Source organism: Petaurus breviceps, unplaced genomic scaffold (genome assembly GCF_028583685.1).
Source record: "Petaurus breviceps papuanus isolate PSGF00001 unplaced genomic scaffold, PetGlider_PUasm1.0 37, whole genome shotgun sequence".
In the NCBI taxonomy this organism is placed as follows: Eukaryota; Metazoa; Chordata; class Mammalia; order Diprotodontia; family Petauridae; genus Petaurus; species Petaurus breviceps.
The window spans coordinates 81,570,323-81,578,320 of NW_027186296.1; positions in this window are offsets into that span (position 1 = coordinate 81,570,323).

Consider the following 7,998-nt stretch of genomic DNA (forward strand, 5'->3'; position numbering starts at 1 on the left):
CCATTTGAGAAGAGGGACTTTGTGGTGGATTAAATTAAGGTATAGCCTAGGGGTGGAGAAGTATTTAGAACAGAGACTTTGTAATTGATTGAATGATTGGAAGGTCCTGGGGTGGGGTAGTACTTGGAGATTATTTAATCAGGCTTAGTAAATGCTGTATTTGGAATGATGTCATGTTTTGATCTTCTCTGTTCTTGGTTTGTCACTGAATAAAATGGAGAGCACCTATGCTGGTATTCTGAACCTTGGGAAGTTGCCTTTCCTTGGCATTACATTACAACACTCAATTGGGTATTTTACGCTACAGAAAAGAAGGGAGGGAAGGAGATAAGAGGGGTAAAGGGGTGATAGAAGGGAGGGTAGATTGGGAGAGAGGTTAATTAGAAGCAAACACTTTTGAAAAGGGACAGGGTCAAAGGAGAAAATAGAATAAATGGGGGGGCAGGATGGTATGGAGGGAAATACAGTTAGTCTCACAATGTAACTACTATGGAAATGTTTTGAATAACTACACATGTATAACCTATATTGAATTGCTTGTCTTCCCAGTTGGGGTGGTTGAGGAGGAAAGAAGAGAAAGAATCCAGAAATCAAAGTTTTAAAAACAAATGTCAAAAATTGTTTTTTACATGCACCTGGGAAATAAGATATGCAGGCAATGGGGTACAGGAATCCATCTTTCCCTACAAGAAAGTAAGGATGGGAGAATGGAGGAGGATTTAAGAAAGAACAGACTGGGGGAAGGGATATGCTTGCTCTCTTGGGGTGGGGAGTAGGGGAGAGACAGGAAGAAAATATGTAAGTCAAAATCTTGTGAAATGAATGTTTAAAAATAAAATAAATAAATAATTTATTTTTTTTAAAAGTCATTTAGTCCAACTTCCTTACTTTTTAAATGAGGAAACTAAGGGCTTAGAAGTGAATAGAAGTGAAATGACTGGCTCAGAGTCACAGAGCTAATAACTGTATGAAGAAAGATATGAGCCCAATTCTTCCCAATTCCATAGTTTAGTTCCATAAAAATTATATCATGCTGCCTCTCTTTAGTTCAGCAATTTTAAAATCTATTTGCTCTGATGGTACATCTGCTTAATTAGTGGGATTCTAAGCAATGGTTGTTAAGAAAGTTTGAGGTCAAGCATTTGAGTTTAACCTTTGATCAGTTCATAGATCTTGGAATTAGAAGGGACCTGAGTGGTTATATAGTTTAATACAGGTTTGGATTAGCCATAATACTATCCCACATTCTCTCTTTAGGATCATGTGCTCAAAGATTTATAGATGGAAGGGATCTTAGGGGTGATCTAGGCTTATGATCTATTGATCTTAACTTATTGATTAGTAGACTACAACCTAGAGAGGTTATACATATGTGTGTGTGCATGTGTGCTGTCTCTCCTGTTAGAAATAATCACTTTATGACAAATCCTGGAAGGGTTGTGGAAAAATTGACTTGTAACTGGTCCAATCTTTCTGGAGAACAATTTTGAAATATGCCTAAAGGACTATAAAACTGTACATATCCTTTGACCCAACAATACCATTACTAGGTCTGTATCCAAAAGAGATTTTTTAAAAAAAGGAAAAAGATCCATTTGTATAAAAATACTTTTAGCAGCTCTTTTTGTGAAGGCAAAGAATTAGAAATTGAGGAGATTCCCCTTCAATTGGGGAATGGCTGAACAAGTTGTTACACACGATTGTGATGGAAGGCCATTGCATTATGAGAAATGATGAGCAGGACAGTTTCAGAAAAAAAAAACCAACAAAAACAAAAACCTGAACTTATATGAACTTATTCAAAGTGAAGTGAGCAGAACCAGGAGAACATTGTGCACAGTAGCAGCAATATTGTAATGATGATCAGCTGTGAAATCAATGACAATGATCCAAGACATTTCCAGAGGTTCCATGGTGAAAAAATGTATCTGCCTTCAGAGGGAGAATTAATGGAGTATGCTTCTTTTAAAAAATTTTCTTTCTTTTTTTTTTGTTTTTTGCATGTGCTTTCTTTTGCAACATAGCTAATATGAAAATATGATTTTTATGACATTTGTATGCTTTTCTTAAAAGGCAGAAGAGAACTAGGCATGCAAAATTTTTTTAAATCAATGTTAATTTTAAAAATAGCAACATTTTTAATGAAACAAAAATATATTTTTAAAAAGAAAGTAATTACTTTCAGAGCAGGCAGTGTTTTCTTTATATTTCTGTCTCCTGCACCTGACAGAATCTCTAGCATCTAATAAATGTTTTATGGATTAATTGATTGATTGTTTGCTCTAATGGAGATAAAAGTAGCAAAGATGTGCTTCAAAACCAAGTCCTTTGGTTTCCAATTCAGACCTCATATGGCTTCTTTTTTTTTGTTTAAAAAGAAGCAATCTATTTTTTTCATTTTGGAATTTGAGAATTTTCAGATAGACCACTACACATCTTAAGCTCTTCAAAGATTGTTTTTTGTCTCTTTTTTTCTTTGAATTTTGTTTTGCTCACGATTACTTGAGAGATGGGATGGGTTTAGAGTGCTGTGGTTGTATTTAGTTATATTTTAAATGTATATGTGCCAGGGAAATAGTTTTATATCATGCATTCAGTGATATCTGTTGTTTTTTAATTGCCTTCAGATAATTTCATGTTTGTTTATTTGATTTCCCCATTGTGACTATGAATTTCTCAAGGGCAGGAATATGACATACATTTCCCTTTGTATGATGGGGAATCAAGAAGTAAGGTGACTTTCATTATTACCTTTAATATTGTTATTAATAATGGGAGCAAAATAATAACAACCTCCTTTGAAGTCTGTTCCATTGTTCATGGCATGAGCCGGGTGAGGAAAACATCAAGTGTGATAATGTTAGCTAGCATGATAAACCACAGGGATTCTAGATCCTGTGAACTCCCAACAATAGCTATAAAAACCTGGCAAAAGCCCTGAAATCTTGGCCACTTTGGCCCTGATAATAGCACATATTCGGTTATTACCTCAGGGAGACTGAAGAAACTGTTCCTCTAAATCTAAAAACAAACAAACAAACAGAGCAGCAGAGGGTTATAAGCTAATCTTAACTGTAATTGCCATAATAATCAAGCCTTACTGGGAGGACAGAGGAGTGAGTAGAAACACTTTTTCTTCTTGAAGAACCAAAATTAGAAATACATATCTATATATCCATATATATCAGAAATGTCAATTCAAAATCTGCTGACAATGCTTCGTTACAGATGCAGTGAACCACAAAAATGGACAAATCATGAATTGAAGATACTCAGACATTTATTACACTCCAATACTATATCATAGCAAAACTGGAATCATCTCCCCAATTACAGGCAAGTCTCAGACTTTTTTTCTTTTGGCAAACTGTTATCCTTAGCAGTAAATCACACAGTATTTTGCTTCCCTCTACAGAAAAATAAAACAAACAATCAAACAATAACAAAAAAAATTTCTTTGTTTAGATTAGGGAAAATAAAAGATGAATTTGAAGGGCTATTAAAATAAACTATTGCCCAAGAGCCAAATGCAGCCTACCTTATCTGTTTGTTGAGCTCTTGGACCTAAGAATGCTTTTTAATGCATTTGTAAATAAAATCTTATTATATTTTTAAAATGTAAAAAAAATTCTTAGCTCCCAGCCATACAAAAAAGGAGGTGGTCAATTTGGCTTCCTGGATTCATGGTCTAGACAATCAACAAAACTATAAATCAAGCCATAATTTGTAGTAGTTGCCAACTGTTCATATTGAAAATTTAATCTGCTCTCCAGACCATCATGAATGAACGCATTCTCCTACATATAACAGTGTGTTTGGCACCAAATATCATAGTATGAACCATAAAAGGACAGGTGGCATTATCAAGGAATACCACTAAATACAGAAATATTGCTAAGACTACCAAAACCTAGCACTTAGGTAGCACTTTAAGGTTTATTTATTATCTCATTTGATACTACCATGGCATAAACAACTGGACAAAGCTATTAATAATTCCCTAAAAAATGAATGGGAAGAATTTCATCAATATCCAGATGGTATAGATAGAACCCATTAATACCATATTGCCCACTTGAAGGTACATATGAGAAACATGTGGGAAGGAATCTAGGAAAAAAAACACAATATATCTGAAATTCTGTATTCCCTCAATCAGCAATTGATAGCAAAAGTCAAAGGATGAAAGGCATCAGATAAATGCAAGAGAAGGTATCAAAGAAGCACAAAAAAACCCAAAATTAATATTACAGAGTCTAGAGCAACAAAGAGTCAAAGGCAAGATAAAACCACCCCCCTACCTCACCCCCCCCCTCCACCCCCCCCCCCCCACACACACACAAGAGAAACAGAAACATGTGAATATTTTCTGGTTGTCTAAATGGTGACAGGAAGTCAAACAACAAAAATGCCATTTGGGTCAAACAGAAAATTAAGGTTTTACACAATTAATATAATAAATAAAGGGAAAGTTACATCAAGAAAGGTGACTGGAACTCTAGCTTTCTTGCAAAAATTTTTAAGTGATGGGGCCAGATAAAATCCAGAAGTATTGACTTAAAGTCTCCACAGTTGAATGAGTTGGTAGCAAATTACTTTCCAAACTTCCTCTCAGATATATCTGACCCTATCTTTCTTAACAGAGAACATTATATATCTATTAGAAACAGAAGAACACAGCAAAAAATATATATAGCTTCAAATATAAACCAATTATGATTCTATAGTCTTTACATAAAGAATTTATAGCTTGTACTACAAAAAAAAATCTATGGAGTCTTCCAAGAAAGCAATAAATTATCTAAAAAGCAAAAGGGATATGCCAAAAGTCATAGGGATATATAGAATATCTTACTGTCTATCTAGTAATTACAAGAAAGTTGCTTAAGAACACTATAATTTGTAGCATTTGAAGACCTTTGACTCAGTTCTGCCCTTGTGGCTTATTTATGTAAGGGAAATTAATAAAATAGGCCCAAGAATAATAAAAATACCAGAGTATTTCAGGTCTACATGAAAAACTGTTCTTTAAAACATGCTATCAACACAATACTGTGATTTTTTTTTTGGAAGGGGGAAGGCAGGGCAATTGGGGTTAAGTGACTTGCCCAAGGTCACATGGTTGGTCAGTGTTAAGTGTCTGAGTTCAGATTTGAACTCAGGTCCTCCTGACTCCAGGACTGGTGCTCTACTCACTGTACTACCTAGCTGCCCCCACCAACACTATACTGTGAAGAAAACTTAATTGGGCATTTTTCAGTTTAAGCCCATTGTATTCTACCTGGTTTATAAATCAATTATAATGTCTCCTGAACTGAATCAAGAACTGAACCAAAATTAAAGAGAATCAAACCACATTGTCTTATCAACCACATATGTGTCCAGTTAAGACATTAATGCATCATTGATAGTCTAGTGAACATTCAACTGTCCAACTGTCCTGGAGAACAATTTGGAACCATGCCCAAAGTACTATGAAATTGTGCATACTCTTTGATCCAGCACTATCATCACTAAGTCTGTTTTACAACGAGAATTTTTAGGGAGTGGAGTCAAGAGGGCAGAGTAGAAGCTCCACCTTCCAGTGGCTCCAACTTCTACCTTCCCCAATCAATGCAAAAAGGGGACTCTGAACAAACTTTGGAGCTGCAGAACCCACAAAATGACACAGAGAAGCTAACTTCCCCCTGAGGACAGCCCAGCAGGCTGGGAGGAATCGGCCAGCAAAGCTCTGTGGGAGCTGAGCCCAGGCCCCTGTGAGGAGGAGGTTTAAGCCCAAGGGTGGGCCTGACCAGCCAATGGCCAGAGGGACTCTAGGTCAGCAGCAGCTGTGGCTTTTTCCAGAATTATCAACATACAGATGCAAAGGACAAAGATAGAGGTCAGTGCAGTCTGGACTTTGGGACCCAGTAAGTGGGAATGCATGGCCTTTGCCCCCAGTGTGAGAAGCTGCTGAGACACTGGCAAAGCCAGCCAGTGCCATGTGGCAGCTTCAGCTCCTGGCCTGTAGAGTGTAGGGGGACCAAGTGACCACACTGAGGGGTATTCGCTCTTGCTTTAACCTGCTTGGATCTGGATTGGGGTCTTGGATGTAGGTCCTGGGGTGTGTGTCCAGCTTGCCAGAGAGAGTAGAGGCCTCAAAGAGGGCACACATGTAATACCTCCGGTAGCTGAGAAAACCTCAGCATTTGGTTCGAAAGCTCCCCTGTCTGGTGGCAGAGTCCTACTGTGGCAAAAAGCTCAGTGGTCAAGTGACTGAGGGGCTACATGACCAGGCAAAAGAAACAAAGAAGACAGAAGATTCCAACATCAGACTCCTATTTTGGCAGTATGGATCAGGAGGAAGACAGTGAAGTCAGAACTCCTGCACCAAAAGCTTCAAAGGAAAATATGAGATGGTTACAGGCCATAGAGGACCTTAAGAAGCAGATAAGAAGTGGAGGAAAAATTGGGAAGAGAAATGAGAATGATGCAAGAAAATTATGAAATGAGAGTCAACAGCCCTACTGACGAAAATAATACCTTAAAAAACAGACTAACACAAATGGCAAAAGAGGCTCAAAAAGGCAATGAGGAGAAGAATGCCTTAAAAAGCCAAATTTGCCAGATGGAAAAAGAATCTCAAAAGCTCAATGAGGAGAATCATTGCTTCAGAATTAGATTGGAGCAAATGGAAGCTAATGACTTTATGAGAAATCAAGGTGCTGTTAAACAGATCCAAACAAATGAAAGAATAGAAAGCAATGTGAAATATCTCATGGGAAAAACCACTGACCTGAAAAATAGATCCAGGAGAGAGAATTTAAAAATTATGGGACTACCTGAAAGCCATGATCAAAGTAAGAACCTAGAAATCATCCTCCAGGAAGTTCTCAAAGAAAACTGCCCTGATGTTTTAGAACCAGAGGGCAAAATAGAGGTTGAAAGAATCCACCCATCACCTCCTGAAAAAGATCCCCAAAAGAAAACTCCTAGGAATATTATAGCCAGGTTCTGGAATTCCCAGATTAAGGAGAGAATATAACAGGCAGCCAGGAAGAAGCAATTTGAATATTTTGGAAACACAATCAGAATAACCCAGGATCTGGCAGTTTCTATACTGAGGGATCGAAGGGCTTGGAATATGGTATTCCAGAGGGCAAAGGAGCTGGGATTAAAACCAAGAATCACCTACCCAGCAAAACTGATTATCATGTTTTGGGGAAAACATGGTCATTCAGTGTAATAGAGGACTTTCCAGCATTCCTGATGAAAAACCAGAGGTGAATAGAAAATTTGACATTCAGATACAAGAAGCAAGAAAATCATGAGAAGGTAAACAGGGAAAAGAAATCATAAGGAACTTATCAAAGTTGAACTATTAAAATTCCTACATGGAAAAACAATAATTGTAACTGATGAAACTTTTCTCAGTATGAAAATAGTTGAAGGGAATAGAAATATATAATATATATGCCCATATATGAGGGTACATGGGCATATGAATACATATGTGAATATGTGTATACATGTTTACAGGTATACATAGATAGAGGGCACAGGACCAATTTAACAGCAAGGGATGATACTTAAAAGGTAAAATTAAGAGGTGAGGGAGGAATATAATGAAAGGAGATGGGGAGAGACAGAATGGGGTAAACTATCTCATATAGAAGAGGCAAGGGAAAATGTTTACAATGGAGGGGAAGAATAGGAAGGCAAAAGGGAATGGGTGAACCTTATTCTCATTGAATTTGGCTTGGGGAGGGAATGAAATATACTCTAAATAAGTTATCCCCCCTATAGGAGAGTAGGGTGTCAGGGAATGAGGGGGGGATGATGGAAGGGAGGGCAGGCTTCAGGGGAGTTAAGTTAGAAGCATCCACTTTTGAAAAGGAATGGGATCAAAGTAGAGAATAGAACAATTGGGAGGTGGCATAGAAGGGAGGGAAATATAGTCAGTCTTTTACAATATATATCTACTACGTTATTTTTTTGTATTAGCTACACATATACAAC